Source organism: Pleurodeles waltl, chromosome 1_2, assembly GCF_031143425.1.
Source record: "Pleurodeles waltl isolate 20211129_DDA chromosome 1_2, aPleWal1.hap1.20221129, whole genome shotgun sequence".
In the NCBI taxonomy this organism is placed as follows: domain Eukaryota; kingdom Metazoa; phylum Chordata; class Amphibia; order Caudata; family Salamandridae; genus Pleurodeles; species Pleurodeles waltl.
In genome coordinates, this window is record NC_090437.1 from 452,095,503 (window position 1) to 452,112,529 (window position 17,027).

Here is a 17,027-nt window from a genome sequence, read left to right on the forward strand (position 1 = left end):
GGGCTGCTATCCTATGGCTATCTTTCAGTGGAAAAGGTAGGGATAGGCTCCTTACTGTTAAGGAAAGTGATGCCAATAATTTTACAGTTCTTAAGAATGTACTCCTTGATGGTTATGGCCTAACCACTGAACAGTACAGGATGACGTTCAGAGAAACCAAAAAGGAGTCTTTACAAGACTGGGTAGACTTTGTTGACCATTCAGTGAAGGCCTTGGAGGGGTGGTTACATGGCAGTAAAGTTTCTGACTATGAAAGCCTGTATAACTTAATCCTGAGAGAGCATATTCTTAACAATTGTTTGTCTGATTTGTTACACCAGTACCTGGTAGACTCTGATCTGACTTCTCCCCAAGAATTGGGAAAGAAGGCAGACAAATGGGTCAGAACTAGGGTGAACAGAAAAGTTCATACAGGGGGTGACAAGGATGGCAAGAAGAAGGATGGTAAGTCTTCTGACAAGGGTGGGGACAAATCTAAAAATGAGTCTTCATCAGGCCCACAAAAACACTCTGGTGGGGGTGGTGGGCCCAAATCCTCTTCAAATCAAAACAAAGAAAATAAACCATGGTGCTATTTATGTAAAATAAAAGGCCATTGGACAACTGACCCCAGTTGCCCAAAGAAAAGCACCAAGCATCCTACCACTACAACCCCTGCTGCTACACCTAGTGCCCCTAGTAATAGCAGTGGTGGTGGGAGCAAACCTACTAATAGCCAATCCAAGGGAGTAGCTGGGCTCACTTTTGGTAACTTAGTTGGGGTTGGTCTTGTTAGGGAGACCACAGAGGCTGTGTTAGTCTCTGAGGGGGCCATTGATTTGGCCACCTTGGTTGCTTGTCCCCTTAATATGGATAAGTACAAGCAACTTCCCCTAATAAATGGTGTTGAGGTTCAGGCCAACAGGGACACAGGTGCCAGTGTTACCATGGTAATAGAGAAACTGGTCTACCCTGAACATCACCTACTTGGTCACCAGTACCAAGTGACTGATGCTCATAACAACACTCTTAGCCACCCCATGGCTGTTGTGAATCTCAACTGGGGGGGGGGGGGTTACAGGTCCAAAGAAAGTTGTGGTTGCCTTAGATTTACCTGTAGACTGTCTACTAGGGAACGATTTAGAGACATCAGCTTGGGCAGAAGTGGAGTTGGAGGCTCATGCAGCAATGCTGGGCATTCCAGGGCATATTTTTGCTTTGACCAGGGCTCAGGCCAAAAAGCAAAAAGGACAGGGTGACTTGGATCCTGGAAGAATGGACCAAGTGCTCCCTAAAGCTAGGGTTAGAACACTACCTACTATCCGTCCCTCTACAGTGGATTCAACTTCTGAGGAAGAAGAATTTCCACCCTGTGCAGAACCTACACCAGAGGAGCTGGAAGCAGACACTGCTGAGCTTTTGGGTGAAGGGGGGCCTGCCAGGGAGGAGCTGAGTGTGGCACAGCATACCTGTCCCACACTAGAGGGTCTAAGGCAGCAAGCTGTCAAACAAGCAAATGGGGATGTCAGTGACTCTCACAGGGTTTACTGGGAGGACAACGTTTGTATACTGAAGCAAGGGATCGAAAACCTGGAGCTGCCAGGAGATTGGTGATTCCTCAGGAATACAGAAAGTTCCTCCTAACTCTAGCCCACGACATTCCCTTAGCTGGACATTTGGGGCAAATGAAAACTGGGACAGGCTTGTCCCCTTGTTTCATTGGCCTAGAATGTCAGAGGACACAAAGGAATTTTGTAAGTCCTGTGAAACCTGTCAAGCCAGTGGCAAGACAGGTGGCACCCCAAAGGCACCCCTTATTCCACTGCCTGTGGTTGGGGTTCCCTTTGAAAGGGTAGGGGTTGACATAGTTGGCCCCCTTGGCCCTCCTACTGCTTCAGGCAATTGGTTTATCTTGGTGGTATTGGACCATGCAACCAGATATCCTGAAGCAATTCCTCTAAGGACCACTACAGCTCCTGCAGTGGCAAAGGCCCTCCTGAGAATCTTTTCCAGGGTGGGCTTCCCAAAAGAGGTGGTATCAGACAGGGGAAGCAATTTCATGTCTGCTTACTTAAAGGCCATGTGGAAGGAATGTGGTGTTACATACAAGTTCACCAGACCCTATCATCCACAAACAAATGGACTGGTTGAGAGGTTTAATAAAACTCTCAAAGGAATGATAATGGGACTCCCTGAAAAACTCTGCAGGAGATGGGATATCCTGTTACCTTGCCTCCTTTTTGCTTACAGGGAGGTACCCCAAAAAGGAGTGGGCTTCAGCCCCTTTGAACTCCTATTTGGACACCCTGTAAGAGGTCCTCTAACACTTGTGAAGGAGGGTTGGGAACAACCTTTAAAAGCTCCAAAGCAAGACATAGTGGACTATGTACTTGGCCTAAGATCTAGGATGGCTGAGTACATGAAAAAGGGCAGTAAAAACCTTCAGGCCAGCCAAGAGCTCCAAAAGCAATGGCATGACCAGAAGGCTGTTTTGGTTCAGTAACAACCAGGGCAGAAAGTGTGGGCCTTGGAGCCTGTGGCCCCAAGAGCACTCCAAGACAAATGGAGTGGACCCCACATTATTGTTGAGAAAACGGGTGAAGTCACCTACTTAGTTGACTTAGTCACTGCCAGGAGTCCGCTTAGGGTGCTCCATGTCAATCGCCTAAAACCCTACTATGACAGGGCTGATCTCACCCTGCTCATGGCAACAGATGAAGGACAGGAAGAAGAGAGTGACCCTCTCCCTGATCTCTTCCCTTCCACAGAACAAGATGCTCTAGTGGAAGGTGTAGTACTGGCAAATTGTCTTACTGCTGAGCAGAAAGACCACTGCATAAATCTCCTGGGTCAGTTTTCTGAACTCTTTTCTACTGTGCCAGGCACCACTTCTTGGTGTGAGCACACTATAGATACTGGAGACAGCTTGCCTGTCAAAAGTAAGATCTATAGGCAGCCTGACCATGTCACAGACTGCATAAAACAAGAGGTGCAGAAAATGCTTGAACTGGGAGTGGTTGAGCACTCTGAAAGTCCATGGGCCTCTCCTGTGGTACTTGTACCAAAACCTCATTCCAAAGATGGTAAAAGGGAAATGAGATTTTGTGTTGACTACAGAGGTCTCAACCAGGTAACCAAAACTGATGCTCACCCTATACCCAGGGCAGATGAACTAATAGATACACTGGCATCTGCCAAGTATCTAAGCACCTTTGATTTGACTGCAGGGTATTGGCAGATCAAGTTATCAGAGGATGCAAAAGCAAAAACAGCATTTTCAACCATTGGAGGGCACTACCAATTTACAGTAATGCCTTTTGGATTGAAAAATGCACCTACCACTTTTCAGAGGTTGGTGAACACAGTCCTGCAAGGGCTGGAAGCTTTTAGTGCAGCATATCTAGATGATATAGCTGTCTTTAGCTCCAGCTGGGATGATCACCTGGTCCACCTATGGAAAGTTTTGGAGGCCCTGCAAAAGGCAGGCCTCACTATCAAGGCTTCAAAGTGCCAGATAGGGCAGGGTAAAGTGGTTTATCTGGGACACCTTGTAGGTGGAGAACAGACTGCACCACTTCAGGGGAAAATCCTAACTATTATTGATTGGGTTCCCCCTACAATTCAGACTCAGGTGAGAGCCTTTTTAGGCCTCACTGGGTACTACAGGAGGTTCATAAAGAACTATGGCTCCATTGCAGCCCCTCTTAATGACCTCACATCTAAAAAAATGCCTAAAAAGGTATTTTGGACAGCAAACTGTCAGAAAGCTTTTGAGGAGCTGAAGCAGGCCATGTGCTCTGCACCTGTCCTGAAAAGCCCCTGTTACTCAAAAAAATTCATTGTCCAAACTGATGCATATGAATTAGGGGTAGGGGCAGTCTTATCACAACTTAATTCTGAGGGCCAGGATCAACCTGTTGCTTTTATCAGCAGGAGGTTGACCCCTAGAGAAAAGCGTTGGTCTGCCATAGAGAGGGAGGCCTTTGCTGTGGTCTGGGCACTGAAGACGTTGAGGCCATACCTGTTTGGCACTTACTTCATTGTTCAGACAGACCACAAACCTCTACTTTGGCTAAAACAAATGAAAGGTGAAAACCCTAAATTGTTGAGGTGGTCCATATCCCTACAGGGAATGGACTATACAGTGGAACATAGACCTGGGAGTACCCACTCCAATGCAGATGGACTCTCCAGATATTTCCACTTAGACAATGAAGACTCATCAGGTCATGGCTAGTCTTATTGTCCTTCGTTTGGGGGGGGGTTGTGTAGGAAAGTACCATCTTGCCTGGCATGTTACCCCCATATTTCACTGTATATATGTTGTTTTAGTGTATGTGTCACTGAGACCCTGCCAGCCAGGGCCCCAGTGCTCATAAGTGTGCCCTGTATGTGTTACGTGTGTTATGACTAACTGTCTCACTGAGGCTCTGCTATCCAGAACCTCAGTGGTTATGCTCTCTCACTTTCTTTCCAAATTGTCACTAACAGGCTAGTGACCAATTTCACCAATTTACATTGGCATACTGGAACACCCTTATAATTCCCTAGTATATGGTACTGAGGTACCCAGGGTATTGGGGTTCCAGGAGATCCCTATGGGCTGCAGCAATTCTTGTGCCACCCATAGGGAGATCTGACAATTCTTACACAGGCCTGCCAGTGCAGCCTGAGTGAAATAACGTCCACGTTATTTCACAGCCATTTACCACTGCACTTAAGTAACTTTTAAGTCACCTATATGTCTAACCTTTACCTGGTAAAGGTTGGGTGCTAAGTTACTTAGTGTGTGGGCACCCTGGCACTAGCCAAGGTGCTCCCACATTGTCCAGGGCAAATTCCCCGGACTTTGTGAGTGCGGGGACACCATTACACGCGTGCACTATACATATGTTACGACATATGTATAGCGTCACAATGGTAACTCCGAACATGGCCTTGTAACATGTCTAAGATCATGGAATTGTCACCCCAATGCCATTCTGGCATTGGGGAGACAATTCCATGATCCCCGAGTCTCTAGCTCAGACCCGGGTACTGCCAAACTACCTTTCCCGGGGTTTCACTGCAGCTGCTGCTGCTGCCAGACCCTCAGACAGGTTTCTGCCCTCCTGGGGTCCAGCCAGGCTTGGCCCAGGAAGGCAGAACAAAGGACTTCCTCAGAGAGAGGGTGTTACACCCTCTCCCTTTGGAAAAAGGTGTCAGGGCTGGGGAGGAGTAGCCTCCCCCAGCCTCTGGAAATGCTTTGATGGGCACAGATGGTGCCCATCTTTGCATATGCCAGTCTGCACCGGTTCAGGGATCCCTCAGCCCTGCTCTGGCGCGAAACTGGACAAAGGAAAGGGGAGTGACCACTCCCCTGACCTGCACCTCCCCTGGGAGGTGCCCAGAGCTCCTCCAGTGTGCTCCAGACCTCTGCCATCTTGGAAACAGAGGTGCTGCTGGCACACTGGACTGCTCTGAGTGGCCAGTGCCAGCAGGTGACGTCAGAGACTCCTTCTGATAGGCTCCTTCAGGTGTTGCTAGCCTATCCTCTCTCCTAGGTAGCCAAACCTCCTTTTCTGGCTATTTAGGGTCTCTGCTTTGGGGAATTCTTTAGATAACGAATGCAAGAGCTCATCAGAGTTCCTCTGTATCTCTCTCTTCACCTTCTGCCAAGGAATCAACTGCTGACCGCGCTGGAAGCATGCAAAACTGCAACAAAGTAGCAAAGACGACTACTGCGACCTTGTAACGCTGACCCAGCTGCCTTTTCGACTGTTTTCCTGGTGGTGCATGCTGTGGGGGTAGTCTGCCTCCTCTCTGCACTAGAAGCTCCGAAGAAATCTCCCGTGGGTCGACGGAATCTTCCCCCTGCAACCGCAGGCACCAAAGAACTGCATCACCGGTACTCTGGGTCTCCTCTCAGCACGACGAGCGAGGTCCCTTGAACTCAGCAACTCTGTCCAAGTGACTCCCACAGTCCAGTGACACTTCAGTCCAAGTTTGGTGGAGGTAAGTCCTTGCCTACCCACGCTAGACTGCATTGCTGGGAACCGCGTGTTTTGCAACTACTCCGGCTCCTGTGCACTCTTTCAGGATTTCCTTTGTGCACAGCCAAGCCTGGGTCCCCGGCACTCTAACCTGCAGTGCACAACCTCCTGAGTTGTCCTCCGGCGTCGTGGGACCCTCCTTTGTGAGTTCGGGTGAGCTCCGGTTCACTCCACTTTGTAGTGCCTGTTCCGGCACTTCTGCGGGTGCTGCTTGCTTCTGAGTGGGCTTCTTGTCTTGCTGGGTGCCCCCTCTGTCTCCTCACGCAATTGGCGACATCCTGGTCCCTCCTGGGCCACAGCAGCCTCCAAAAACCCTAACCGCGACCCTTGCAGCTAGCAAGGCTTGTTTGCGGTCTTTCTGCACGGAAACACCTTTGCATGACTCTTCACGATGTGGGACATCCATCCTCCTAAGGGGAAGTTTCTAGCCCTTGTCGTTCTTGCAGAATCCACAGCTTCTACCATCCAGTGGCAGCTTCTTTGCACCCACAGCTGGCATTTCCTGGGCATCTGCCCACTCCCGACTTGATCGTGACTCTTGGACTTGGTCCCTTTGTTCCACAGGTACTCTCGTCAGGAAATCCATCGTTGTTGCATTGCTGGTGTTGGTCTTCCTTGCAGAATTCCCCTATCACGACTTTTGTGCTCTTTGGGGAACTTAGGTGCACTTTACACCCACTTTTGAGGGTCTTGGGGTGGGCTATTTTTCTAACCCTCACTGTTTTCTTACAGTCCCAGCGACCCTCTACAAGGTCACATAGGTTTGGGGTCCATTCGTGGTTCGCATTCCACTTTTAGAGTATATGGTTTGTGTTGCCCCTATCCCTATGTGCCCCCATTGCATTCTATTGTGACTATACATTGTTTGCACTGTTTTCTATTGCTATTACTGCAGATTTTGGTATTGTGTACATATATCTTGTGTATATTTCCTATCCTCATACTGAGGGTACTCACTGAGATACTTTGGCATATTGTCATAAAAATAAAGTACCTTTATTTTTAGTATATCTGTGTATTGTGTTTTCTTATGATATTGTGCATATGACACTAGTGGTACTGTAGGAGCTTCACTCGTCTCCTAGTTCAGCCTAAGCTGCTCTGCTAAGCTACCTTTTCTATCAGCATAAGCTGCTAGACACCCCTCTACACTAATAAGGGATACCTGGGCCTGGTGCAAGGTGTAAGTACCCCTTGGTACCCACTACAAGCCAGTCCAGCCTCCTACAGTGACTGTCGTTTTAATTGAGCTCTCAACACAATTGATCTGTATAGTGATAGATTCAGCTAGACGTTTCGAAGTGTTGATGATTAGTACAAGCCAATCACGAGTGCATTTCCATGCAATCTCTGCCCAGTCTTTCCTAAAGGCCAAATCCTGCAGGAAGATCCTAGGCACATTGGAAACCAATAAACCATTTGGAAAAATCCATCTACACTTTTTCTTTAAAGACCGACCTGAACCTTCCACTATAAACGACACAGGTTTAAAAAAAACCTCTACCTTCATGCCTCCAGCCCACTCTCTTCCCTGTGAGGTTCCAGCTTTTGAAAAAGCCGTTCTTGCAGACCTTGATCAGACCATTCCTAAACGACCTTTTATCAATTTACCTGCCCTTGAACGAGAGGCACTCAAGACTCTGTGCAATGATCTGTCCATAGTTATAAAACCAGCTGATAAAGGAGGAGCTATAGTCATTATGGACTCAGCTGACTATAGGCAAGAATGCCTCTGCCTTCTGAGTGACACCACCTATTATGCACCCCTGACCCGGGACCCTACCAACCTGTTACAATCTCAGATTAAAAGCATGGTTGAAGAGGCTAAGGGTAATGCTTGGATCACTTCAAGGGAGGCAGAATTTTTGGAGACCACACATCCTCGTACTCCGTATTTTTACTGCTTACCAAAAATCCATAAGGGTACTCTCCCTCCACCTGGGCGTCCTATTGTGTCTGGCATTGGTTCGGTTCTGGAACCACAGTCGATTTTTTGTGACTCATTTCTTCAACCTCTAGTGAAGAGTTCTAGTACCTATCTCAAAGATACTAAAGACGTCCTTAATTTAATTGAGGTTATCAATTCTACAATTCAAGTCGAGGCATTGATTACTTTAGATGTTGAGTCTCTGTACACTAATATTCCCCAGGAAGCCACTCTGCAGGTCGTTAGGTCCGCTCTTTTCCAGCGCTCATGGACTTCCCCGACTCCAGTACAGTTCATGATGCATTGTGCCACTTTGGCCATGACACAGAACTTTTTTCAATTTGAGGAATCTTTGTACTATCAGATTCGGGGGACGTCTATGGGCAACACTTTTGCTCCCAGTTTGGCATGCCTGTATATGTATCAGTTTGAAAAACTGTTCATCCTACCAACATCTAATCCTTTTTTTGACAACAGTAAATTATGGCGTCGGTATATAGATGATATCCTCATCATCTGGCAAGGATCCCTCCAGACTGTCGACCTGTTTACCAACTGGATCAATACGTTGGATCCCTTTTTGAGATTCACAGCTCACATCTCCACTACACATGTTTCGTTTTTGGACCTAATGATCCAGATTGTTAATGGTAAACTAGTCACTGATACCTATCATAAAAACACTGATCGGAATAGTTTGCTTCTGTATGACAATCACCATCCCAAGGCCCTACGTGATAACCTTCCATTCGGCCAGTTTTTTAGGCTACGTCGCAACTGTTCTACTATCCAAGCATTTGAAGTTCAGGCACGCGATTTGAAAGATAAATTACAGCACTGACATTATCCGACCAGGATTATCAATCCAGCCTATAAGAGAGCTCGGAACAACCATAGAGAAGATCTCTTAACACCAACTATGCGGGAAGAAGAAGTACGGTTGACATGGGTATCTACTTACACTCCCATGTCAAACACCATTAAAAAACTTATCAATAAAAGGTGGAACATTCTACTGAGTGGAGGTTCGCAGATTACCAGACCTTTGTTTGCTTTTAAGAGATCCCCCAACATTAGGGACCTGGTTGTCCATACATGGTCGCGCAGACAAGGTGACTCTCAAAACCAGTCCACCTTATGGAATTTACCCCCGGTTTCCGGACATTACCCTTGTGGTTCCTGCAACGTCTGCCCTTTGACCAAACGGGTTGATGAACTTGATCTGAAACATGTTAGAACCTGACGTTTGACCTGTAATACACCACACTGTATCTACATGATTACGTGTCCTTGCAACTTACAATACATTGGTATGACAACTAGACCCGTGAAGGAGAGAATCAACGAGCATCGGAGTAATATCAGATGTTCCCTTATCACCACTAAATTGAGTTAGCACTTCCTGGAAGCCAACCACAGTCCTAATGATCTGTGGTGGATAGTCCTATAGGTGCCTCAATACAATGATAATGACCCTAAAAACCTGTTCAAGACTGAACAACGTTGGATCTTTAAACTTAAGACATCCAGCGAGGGTCTGAATGATGATATTCCTTGGTGGACCCTATCACCTTAGTCCACTTTTGACCCCCTTTATTAAGTCTGGGGACACTCCACACCTTTTTTTGCAATGTGCACTATTATAGGTCCAATTTTCACTGCATCCTTTTCTCCGCTGTCAGAACTATGCCAGTGATATTTGTCTGGGCTTTGTTCCCACTGTCTGTATACAGGTCTCTTTTATCATTATATATGCTACTGACCATTATCACAGGGTTATATTCTATGTTCTACTTTACCTTGCGTCTTGATTTGATTTTTTGCGTTTATTAATTGATTCTGTCACAGGGATTTCCATCTGTGACCATTGTCTATATATGGTGGAACTGCTGTATCTTATTCCAAGATGGCTGCCGTTTTTCCATCAGTATTACTCTCCTTGTTAGCCCGTCTTCTATGTTTACTTACTGCAGACACTGCTGTTCCATGTCTTGGGCAATTATCTCAAGACTACTTATAACCTCCCGGGTGCACAGTGCCTTTGTCTCCAGGCACGCGACCTCGGGTAGGTGTGTGGTGGGACCCTAGGAAGCTGTCAAGTAAGTCCCGCAGCCGGCTTTTTATCTATTTGATCTTTCGTGTTTGGACCTTACTTCATTAGACGGTCTGGTCTGCCAGATGGCAGTAATTTATTTTTCTGACACCAATCCTTCTCCCGTATACGCGCTGCCATTATTTATCGGCAAGCGCTTATGGGGAGGTGTGAGCTCGTATTTCTGCCTACGGTTAACCACAATATAATGACTATGCACCGTGTCATGTGATTGCCTAATTTCCGCATGTTCTTTATTTTTACTTGACCAACACCGAGTGAATTGTTAGCGGTTAACTAGAATATAACGCCTAAGTACCGTGACATGTGATTTCCCAATTTCCGCATGTCTTGATTTTTACTTGACAATCACCGAGCTAATTGTTGACGTAAGCCAAAGCTGATATATTTCATTACTTATAGTTTAGTCTCATGTATTCAAGATTAATGACATTCTTGCACACCTGTGGTTTACTTACAATGCCTTTTTTTTTACATACATTTGATACTATAATCATCAGATGTGCTTGGTGGTGTTCGATATCTTATATACTAATGGAATTTTTTTTCTTTCTCTGCACATAGTGACATTTGACCAATTCCGATTGCTTTGGAGTTTGTTCTGGAACATAACTGAGTGATTACTAATACATGCTCTTAGACACCAACTGTTACTATGCACTTCGACAATATACTTTACTGCCATTCTTTTACATGTAGTAAACTCTCCTTTGGTCTGAGGTTTACGCGTCCCTAAGATGCCTTTTTCTCCACACGGGATGGTAAGCCTTCTATGTCATGTTCAATGTGCCAGACTATGTTATCGGGGCTATGATGTCTATCACGTTCATTATGGTTTATACCTTTTCTCTCTGACACCAATATATGTCTTTTTGTCTCTTACACAGGGCGACCTACCAACCGACTGACAGTGACAATTAGTCCACGTACACTAAGTGACTTTCTAGCACTTACTGTTTGGTTGTTATAGGAGAATTCACAATTCACGGTCCTGATGAAGCGCCGTTGGATCAATTTCTGACCGTCGAGGCGCGAAACATGTCGACCCCTTAGTGGTAGGATAGAGTACATCTTCTCCTTCCCCTGTTTCAGGAGTACAGGGGGACATTATTCCCTACACGTCCTACAATTACTCCCTCGTTTATTTTTTAATCTTGGCCTGATCCTCATTTCGAGTTATTAAATTGAGATACTGGGGTTCTAGAGCAAATTTTAACACATCTTTCACTCTCCTTCCTTTTCCTTGTCAGTCTGTACTGCGGACTCCACTGGATCTGCAATACCATCTTCGGTTGAGTGCCACCACCACTTGTGTGGTGGGCCGTCAGACGTTGCAGTGCCGGTCTGGCGAGGAGTTAGCCCAATGATGATGCTCAGCGTCTTAATTGATGCTTGAGGGCACTCCTACCATAGTACTGACTCTTTTCATCCTTATAGACAGTCTCTTCTGGAACAGTGTACTCATTTCATTTTTAGGTTTACATTTAGGGAGAACGTACACTGGACCATAATACTCCCAGTCCCTCCTTTCTTTAGGAAATATCATCGCCTTTGCATTTTCTCCCCCAGAGTTACTCCAATTATGTTACTTTATGTTACTATTTCAGCAGACCCTGCGTGGGTTCTGTAGCTGGACTACCCTCCATCGTGGTCAGCCTAAGCTTTGGATTTGCACTGGTCCCTCGCAACCTCAACCAACCTTTTAACCACTAGTGACTTCTAAGCACTATTTTAATCTTTAAAAATTGATATCTGGACTTTTTGTCATATTGGTCTTGTTTTACTCAGATAAATATTCTCTTTTTTTGGAAACCTGCATGAAATCTTTTTGTGATGTTATTATTGTGTTACTGTGTGCGCGACAGTGTTACACAAATCCTTTATACATTGCCTCTTTATATAAGCCTGTCTGCCCTGTGCCAAGCTGTCAGAGGGTGAGCACAGGTCATCTCTAAGTATGTATCTGGCTTACCCTGACTAGAAGTGGTGGTTCCTGCTTGTACAAGGTACATACTATGACAACCAGAAATCCCAGCTCTAACACTCAGACACCAAACATGATGGTGCTCCCAGAAAAAAGTTATCATTTATTATTTGTAGTAAGCTAACATAATATTATCCTATTGGAGAGGTATGCCTTGCAGTAGTGAAAAGCACATTTGGGAGGTTTTCACTAACATGACATGCAAAACTTATAAGTACATGTCCAACATTTTAAATACAACACACCCTGCCCTGTTGGCTGTTTAGGTCCTGCTCTTGGTGTGACTTAAATATATTAAGAAGAAAGGGTTAAGCCTGGAAAAGTGTTTATTAAGCCAGGTTGAAATGGCTGTTTAAAACTGCACAAATAGGCTGCAATGGCAGGCCTGAGACATGTTTAAAAAGGCTACTTAAGTGGATGCCATAATAACTACTGCAGGTGTACTAGTAGCATTTAATTTACAGGCGAGGGTACATGTAGTGCCACTTTACTTGGGACTCAAAAATAAAGTAAATTAATTTCACCAATTGGCTGTAAGCCAATTTACATTGTTTTAAGAAGAGAGCACAAGTACTCTAACACTTGTAAAGTCAGGGGTGACCCTTCAGAGAGGGTCAGGTCAGGTCCAACAGTCTGAAACTCAGGAGTTAACCACCTGTGAACAATAGACATGTTTCCCATTTCCTCAGATCTATTTATTTTAGGAAGGTCACACTGAGAAACAATAGGTTGGGGTGAGAACCATGGCAGACTCAAAAAAATGGATATCTGTTAGTCTACTGCCTGAAATCTTGATTTGCCTTTCTGACATCTCCAGGTTAGGACCTCAGAAATATTGCCACTGGCTGGGGGTCAGTGAATGGGAAATTTCAACCCCTATAGATGACCTTGCGATTGGGGTGGGATAACATGGCTTAGTGATTCTCATGCTGATACTGATTATTAGCCACCACCAACAGCTGCTTCACCTCTTACTTTGCCCTTTTTGAAGTCTGGATTAAGTGATTTTGCCATACATTATTATGTTGTTCCTGCCTCGGTCACACTAGCTGGGCAGCCAAGGAATTGCAAGACCTCCCTATGGTGAACTTAGCAGAAAAGTGTATGCAAGGCTCACCAAACTCTTTGTCTATGTAGGTTTCAACCCTGGGCATATCTGTCCTAGAGCACACATTAGCTAGATGGTGTTACCATCTTAACATCGAAGCTAGGACCAAGACCAGGTCAACAGAAAAGATTCGAGTTGTAAAGCTCTGGGAAAAAAACATCTTATCTTGAAGGATTTGAGAAGGCCTCTTTCTGGATTAGTAATGAGGGCAAATCAGGAAACTCGGCCTGCCCTGGAGCCATGAGAATCAGCAGCCAGCAAGTCATCACCAAACCCAAAATATCTCCTTCACCTGGATTTGAATGTGCCTAGATCACCAAGAGACCACCCTGTCCCTTAACACTCACTATTCCATGGGCACCCCTAAAGCACCTCTATTGCCAGCCTGTGAGAGACAGGAGCATTTTACTCTTTCCTTCTTGATCTGCTGACTGAGGATGTCATCTTGATTCCAAAGCTATTTTAAAACCAATGACCTACAGAAAGGCCTCAAACTTTTTAATGCCATTCCTCCTTGCATACAAAAATGTAATCAAGCCCCCCAGAAATACCATTTTCTTTCTTCACAATTATTCTACAAAATCGTCAGCTCTAAATAAATTTAAAAAATCAGACGTTGCTGTTATGTTCATTTGTCCTTTTTAAAATTGCAATCAAATACATGACTGCCAACATGCTTCCCAGCCTGGTCTTCCTAATGCGGAATCGTTTCCACAGTGGGATCCTTTATTAGAAATGAGGCTAGTGTGGGGGTAACTTGTGAACTTTTAGGGTTATTTAGAAACGTTCCACTTTGACACCTACTCCCAGCAGGACATTAGTGACAAAAGATTGTGCTAATGACTCGTTACATAAAAGAGGGAGCCGCATCAGGAGCCCAGGTCATGCTCCGCGGCTAATGCTGTAGCGATGGAGGCTTCAGGAAGCACCATGGCATCAGAGGACGCGGAAACGATGCCGCTCAGCAGTTTCAAGCCGACAAACAGCAGTTCCACGAGCACAATTACCCGCCATAATAGAATAATCGCGGTTCGGAGACACCTAGAGGATCTCGTCAAGCCCATGAAGCCCCCCTTTCCTCCTTATCCCTGAAGTTAGAGCTCGAGCTCACTCAAGACCAAGGGAAGTGATTTATAGGTTCGGACAGCAGGGAAACAGCAGCATGGTTATGGCTATGGATGGTGTAGAGGCCTGAGGTGAGTGAAAAAGAAAAAAAACCTACAGATTCTCTTTTTCAACCCTGTCGTGCCTGTGCTATTAATCAACAAGGATTGGGCAACTCAATAGAAAATGGATTCCTTAGACTGCACTTTATTGCATTGTGGCACATTAAATCAATTTGACTGCATTTGGCACATCAGCTTACTGCAGCAGGCGCTCAATCTACTAAACTATTTTACAGATATTACCTGCGCAGGTTCCGCGCTCTCCCAATTGCTTTCTCGCGGATTCTATGTGTTCTTTGGTTATCACCTGTATCTATTTCGCAGCACCTACTTTTAGCAGACGGAGACATTAAAGACGAAATTCGAAGGCCACCAAAAGCTGCGCAGACACGGACAGTGATACAGTACATGAGGGCACAGAACGGGAAGTGGCGCAACAGTGCAGTGGAGGGAGGATGCGGCATTTTAAATGATGCATAAAATCCCCCGGCGCCAGTGAGGATGGCACTCGGCTCTCTTTCAGGATCAGCTCCAGCTTGGCTCTATGGAAGCGACCGACTTAGGTGTGGGTAAGGTTTGTTGCAACTAAGCTGGTGCAGATAAGCTAAGGGAGGAGGGCCTGCTACACCTTGAAAGAAACAATAGCCAACATTATGAAAAGGATTACCTCGGAAATCTGGTTGAAGGCATGCACAACAGGCAAAAACATGAAGGTGGCACAAAATTAAAAAACTAAATGCCCTGCTTCAAGGAAAAGAATCTCTAGCCCAGGCTCAACCTCTCCAGTTCTGCAACTCCTATCTCAAGCATTACTCCCCTCCTTCACCTCCCAAACCAATTCTAAAGCAAAAGGTGCAATTATGGAATCCGAGGGCAATGAACATGTAATTGGTAGCCGGAAAGAGGGCAACTTGCAGATCCACAAGACCAGCATCCTTTTCGTACATACAGAGCAAGGTCAGACTACCATCCTACAAAATAGCAACAAACAACTACAGACGTATCCACTATTTTCCGTGGCCTGATCTAAAGAGTTCAAAGAACCATCTAAACTATCATTCCCAGTAGGACATTTTGAGGAGGGGGGGCAGGCCAGAGGTAATTCAGTACCTATTCAGCAGCCTTCATCTCCCTATAACTTTTCGAATATCCAGAGACGCTCAGACCCTTTTTTCTCCTGGGTCAATAAACTATTTGCTGACGCCAGACTCAATTCATATGGGGGCTGCAGCAGTGCTCCAGGAAGTTGTTAAAGTAGTTGAAAATAGGAGGAGGGGGCATGGCCAAGCCAGCTGAGATGGCGGACACGAGCCGATAGAGCTCCGTGTCCTAGCCCCGGATTATCTGTCAACATCCGAGATTTACGGGGCCGGTGGCACCTGCAAAACCGGTGCACCGCGGTGTTGGGTCACCCAGGACTGTGGGGGCCACTGGCCGTTATCTCCGGGGCTGTGCCGGGCTGGAGCAGGCCGTGCGCAGAGGAGAGCCACGGCCAGTGAGACCGCGGCACATGGAGGGTGCTGCGCCGGCGGAGAGTGCGGTTGCCGTATCGGGATGAGCCGGCTGCCGGGACCTGTGGAGTAGTGGCGGCGGGCATCCGCCCGTGGCGGGTGAGCTGTGGCGCCGCCTGGGGCACCTTGAGATGCATCGGGCGGGCCGGGCTCCCTGGCGCGATACTGCCAGAGTTGCAGGGGGGCCTGGGCCTGCCCCCGTGCAGATTGGAGGAGGTGCGGCTTTGGATGCGCTTGGTCGCGGGCCGGTCCGGGGCACCCAGGGGACATAATACATAACGTCCGAAGCCTGGAGGACAGCGGGGAGAAGAGCCTGCGGGGGCACTGCTGGCTGGGCTGCTCGTGTTGCTGCGCGTCGTCGTCCTGGGGGCGCAAGCAAGCGGGCCCAGCCCTAATTGGAGCGACCGAGTGCCCGTGCAGTTGGCGGCTGGAGTGACTTGGGGGTGGCCTTGCCCCTGAATTTTTTTTTTGTGTGCTAGTGGTGAGGAGCTGGCCCTTGTTGGATTGTGGGGTGAGAGACTGGGCCGCTCGGCTTGGCCATCTGGGAAGACAGCAGAGTTTGACTTGGTGGGCCCGCCCTGCTGTGTGGCTGAGGTGCTTACTAAATTGGCCTTCCCTACCTAGTTTTCCTGGTCTGGCTGAGTGCGCCGGTGGGCCCCCATGGGACGGAGCCCTGTGTGCCGCGGGCTGGCGGCGAGACACCTATTGGTGTCCCTAAAGATTCTGGACATGGCGGGGACTGGCCACCTCCGCTCTGGGGCTGGTGCTAAACAGTCACAGGACACTGCTACACAAGACAGACCAAAACGTGACGCTGTTCTGGCTGCAGTGGAACGCATCGGTGACTCGCTGGAACGGGCCCGCACATCCCTGGAAACCAAAATAGACAAGGTTGATAGTGACCTTGTGTTGCTGCACGTGGATCAGCGCAACTTGGCAGACAAGACAGGCACAATTGAGGCGCGGATCGATGAGTTGGCGCCAACGATATCCCGCCTAGGGACCAAAATGGGAGACACATTGGCCTGCATAGGAGAGTTGGAGCGACGCGCTGAGGATGCGGAAGGCCGCACCCGAAGAAACAACATAAGGGTGATTGGCCTGCCCGAAGGCGCAGAGGGTCGCAATGCTATGGCCTATTCTGAAATCTGGCTCCGGAGATTGGTACCAGAGGGAACCCTGACTCCTTTCTTCTCAGTGGAGCGAG